This window comes from Hippopotamus amphibius, chromosome 3, assembly GCF_030028045.1.
Source record: "Hippopotamus amphibius kiboko isolate mHipAmp2 chromosome 3, mHipAmp2.hap2, whole genome shotgun sequence".
Lineage (NCBI taxonomy): Eukaryota > Metazoa > Chordata > Mammalia > Artiodactyla > Hippopotamidae > Hippopotamus > Hippopotamus amphibius.
Genome location: NC_080188.1, coordinates 106761955 through 106767022, shown reverse-complemented (window position 1 = coordinate 106767022; position 5068 = coordinate 106761955). Strand labels below are relative to the sequence as shown.

The following is a 5068-nucleotide window of genomic DNA, read 5'->3' as shown; positions in this document are numbered from 1 at the left end:
ACAATGCACAGTTAACCTAAGAAAAGACCATAGGTCTCTTCAGGGAAGTCTGGGAGAAATAAGTTGTAAATTTTTAGCAGTGTTCCATGATCCATTGTCAAGAGGACTAAACCTCCCCTTTATTCATGCAGTTCTAAGTCTCTAAACTGACTTAGGTCTGGAAACTTGTTGCAATGTCATAAATCTGCTGTCATGATTTAAGTTAGAATTTTGTTTATGTAATCTAGAACTTTTCTGCCAACACAGAGAAACTAAGAATTGAGTAGGATTCATGCCTCTTTATTTCATTTCTAGGAAATAATCAGCTAGAAAACACTACATCTTCTTGTGTTTATTATGCTGCTTGTTGTTTTGACTCTGCTGTTCATTATGGGAACCATGTTCACCTTCCCTTTGAGGTTGAGTGCCATCACTAGGCTGATGTGACCTGGTATCAAATCACTCCCATTGCAGTTAGATTTCCCAAAGCAACAAACATAGGATCCACTAGAGGTCTGGCCTATAGAAAAGAGCCGTCAGAGAGCTTTTCAAGGATGTTAAGGCTCCCCCTAAAATATATCACTGAGGATCATGATGAAATGTGTGTCTCTGGACCTTTCCAGGGTGGCTGAGTAGACCTTAAATGACAAATCCACTCTATCTTCCAATGTTTTTGTGCCTTTGAATCTCTTCTTCTACATTAAACCAAGGCAGGTCTGATATGTCTAAGCTGCTCACTGTGGGCCACCCTTTGGTTAATGTGTTACCCATCACTGCACAAACTGTTAGAGCTTTTCTTAACTCCCCCAACTGCAACAATAAATGCAGAATCTCTGCTTAGAGAACCCATACAGATAAATTAGCCCTGATCAAAGTTTATGTTTTTCCTATGATTATCCATTTCCACATATATTCCCTGGATATCTGTCTGTAAAAATTAGAAAGCTCACATAGTTGTTTTGGAGTGTAGTGTACCTCCCCAAGTGTCACACTTTGTACCACGCTTTTAGGTGCCTGCTGGAACTTATGATTAGTGACAGAACCAGAAGCAAAGAGGGGAGTTTGGGTGGTTTCTGAGGAGAGTCAGCATTGTCTTTCATGTCCACTACTTCAAGGAAGGACATTAGAGTTTCCTCAACCAACGCAGGGTTAATCCTTCAGACAGATGATGAGAGATCACTTCCTCTGGAGAGACATTTTCTATTGGCAAAGAAGACTCATCCTTCTTCTGTTCCTTTTCAGTTTCCTCAAACCTCCAGTGATCAAAACCAAAATCTGGATTTTATCCATGACTCTTCTTTCTCAAATATTTATCCTCTATAAAATTCTTTTGTTTATAAACCCTAAATATTTCTGGAACCCTTCTCTGTTTCTCCATTTTTGCTTGAATTTCCTAGTTGCAAATGCAGAGATAGATTTTTTGTAAAAGTAATTTTTAAAGAGAAGTGTTGAGAGAAGCTGCCTATGGAAGGGGGAAAGGGATATAGCCTCAATTTGAGTTTGTATTTATCCTGGACACCTGGGAGTTTTGGAATATTTATTGTGCTATGATACTGGTTCTCACCTAAGGCAAGGAGACCACCCTTTCACCCATGACCCAGTCATTTATTGGCCACTGGTGGACACTGGGATGGTGGGCATAATCACCAAGTGAGTCAGTTCCAATTTTCTTGTGTGCAGTTGTCCAGAAAGAATGTGGCTGTGAGTATTAGCAGCTCAGACCAACAGCAGGTGTTCCTGGGGGCATGTGTCCAGGGAAGGAGATTTGACCAGGTGCAATAGTGTCCACAACACTCTGCATCATCACCAGCACCACCAAAGTTCAAGGCTCCACCATTTCACACCCAAGTCATTACATTAATCTCCCAACTGCTCTTCTGCTGATTGTCTTGCTCTCTTCAGTTTATTTTCCATACACTGTCTAGAATTATCAGTTTAAATCTCAACTCTGACTGCATCACTTGCTCCTTTGATATTTTCCACATAGTACTTACTGTTAAGCCTTAACAATTATGAAACCCTTCTTTAACTTTCCTGTTCCTATCTCTCCACCTTCCTATCTTGCTACTTTTCCTTTATGAGCTAAGTGTCCAGCATGTTGCCTGGCACACAGTGGGCATTCAATAGATAATATGTGAATGAATAATTGATTTAACAACCACAGCTTTATCAAATTTATTAGGATTTCTGCATACTTATATTCACCTTCTGGCCTTTGCTGTATATTCCCTCTCCTGGGAACATTCTTACTCCAACTGGTACATATTTACTCTGCTGACACTTTCTCATCCATTGAGTCTGATTTTTGAGATCTTTTCACCCTGTAATCTTTTTCTGACCCTAAGGTCTTTGTTGTATGTCCATTATACATGCTTTCACAGCTTCCTCTGCTTCCACTGTCTTACTTTTTATAAAACTGCATTGTAATTGTCTGCACTCTTTTAGGAGTCTCTCAATGGTTCTAAGCTATGTGAAGGCACCACTTGGATTTCTTTTTATTCACCACTGAAGCTTGATATGTTCCTTGGGCTCAGAAATATCTGTTGCGTAATGAATGAAGGACAGAGTGGTAAGTGGAACTTATTTATCCTGAAATCACTTTGTGTGTAAAAGAAGCTATGTATTTTAATAAGCAGCATTTCATAATGAAATGTTACCAAAAGCCAACTGATTATCAGAGAGAACAGAAGATGCCCACAGTGATACAATGATGAAATCCTGCTAGAAGCAGGAAGAATAGCAATGTAAATAATTTGTTCATATGAAGATATACCCAGTTTAAGTTTATTTCTTATTCCTAGTTTAAGTCGGAGTAAATAAAACTTGTAGTTTCCAAAAGAGATATAACTAGAATTCATCTGAGACTCTGAAACAGATAAAGGTAAAAAAAAAAAATATCCTAATCTCCAGTATTACATTGTCTGCATTTTTACTAGCTTTCTTCATCTTCTTTTATATTTAAATTAATTCAGTCAGTATTTATTATGAACCGGGTATTGTGCCACTTGTAGAAACTATTGTTAGCAAGTAGGCAAGTACTTTATGGAGTATGACTATTGATTTACTTAATAAATGGAAGTTCTTGTCCGACATTAAATATTACTTTATTTGAATCATTCCTCTTTCTGATTGGTTATCATCATAAATGGTTATATGAGTGATGTAAAATGATGCTGAATGCAATAGGGAAACATGGAAACATAGTATAATAGTTATAACTTAGTGCTTAGATAATAAATGGCCAATTATGTTTATATTCCTAGAGGAGTTATATAGCACAGCGTCACAGTCGACATGAACCATCCACTATGACATAGAAAAATGCTCTGTGTTATTAATAATATCATTACAAAACTAAATATATATACGATAGTATACACATTAAATATGGCATATATATGCACACACATGCACATTTCAGCACAGTTCTGTCTCTATAAATGTTGACAATTATAATTATGTTACCTTTCTATCTTCAGTTAGATTCTGGTTACTGGTTTTTCAATATTTTTGTTTTAGAGCATCCTCTTTCTGTTTGCTTACCTGTAAAATGGGGATAACAGCTGTTCCTACCTCTTTGAATTTTTATTGAGATTCTTAATAATTTAATAAATACCAGTATATTTTATTATCTTTCTTTTGCTGTATTACAGTAAAAGTTTTGAATCCATAAATGTTGATGAAGTCAGGGAAATAGGTGAAAATTTGGTAGAGTTTTCAAAAAATGCAAAGAAGAATCCTGGGCTGGATTTTTCTCCTTTTTCTTGGACCCATTTCTTCTCCCTTTCTTGCTGAAGTCATGATTTGTAGTAATTTTTTGTTCTTTTTCTTATGGGTATTCTTTGCTGAGATTATCAACAATGTCCTTTTGACAGTTTCCTCCATTTGATCAAGTCAGGCTCCAGGTGCATTTATATTTCATCTGAAATAGCTTTCCTGCTACACGATTTTCTAATGGCATTTTTCATCTGGTCATTTCTCAATGTATAGATTAAGGGATTTAACATGGGAGTTATCATAGTGTAGAATACAACAACTGCTTTATCAATAGGTAAAGTAGCTGCTGGTCGCATGTACACAAATATGCAGGGCACAAAGAACATGAAAACCACTGTGAAGTGGGAGACACAAGTGGAAAGGGCTTTTTGCCTTGCCTCAAAGCTGTAGGTCTTTAAGGAGCTCAGAATGACTGTATAGGAGTCAATCAAGAGGAAGAAGTTCAACAGACAGATGAAACCACTGTTGGGAGCAAAAAAGAGCCCTAGAGTATGGGTATCAGCGCAGGCAAGACTGAGCAAAGGGTTCAGATCCCACATAAAGTGATCTATGACATTAGGGCCACAGAGGGTAGCCTGAAGATGAAGAGGATCTGTAGGAATCCATGAAGAAATTCTCCCACCCATGACACTCCCACTAGCAGGGCACAGAACTGCTGATTCATGACAGTTGTATAGTGCAAGGGCTTGCAGATGGCCACGTAGCAGTCGTAGGCCATCACAGTAAGCAGGATGACATCAGCACCTCCAAAGAAATGTTCCCCAAAGATTTGGGTCATGCATCCTTTGAAAGGGCTGGTTTTCTTTTCATGGAGTGAATCTACAATCAGTTTAGGGGTATTGACACAGGAATAGCAGGCATCAATAAAAGAGAGATGGGCTAGGAAATAATACATGGGGGACCCCAATAATGGGCTGGTAGTGATGGTGACCATGGTGAGCACGTTTCCTACCATAGAGACGATGTAGATGACCAAAATCACAACAAATATGATTTTCTGTATCTGTGGATTCTGTGTGAGCCCCAGGAGAACAAACTCTGTCACATTGTTCCTATTCTCCATGTATCTCATATAATGGTTAATTATGTTACCTGAAAAAAAAAAGTCACCTTTTTCTTAATGCAACCCTGAATTCATTAAGCCACTCCATATAATAAATAATAAATGCCTAGATTCCATGTGTTCTGAATTCTTATAATTTTTTTTGAGATAGAAAACAATGTTTTGATATCTTGAAAATAACTCAAATTCTCTCCTGGAAGAAAATACCATTTAGAGTTAGAGACATGAGGAACTTAGTAAACACAGAGG

General features: G+C 37.6%; 1 pseudogene; it reads right to left on the bottom strand.

Moving 5' to 3' along the window:
- Window positions 1–3890: 3890 nt before the first annotated feature.
- Window positions 3891–4828, bottom strand: LOC130848555 (olfactory receptor 4C46-like; annotated as a pseudogene).
- Window positions 4829–5068: the final 240 nt, after the last annotated feature.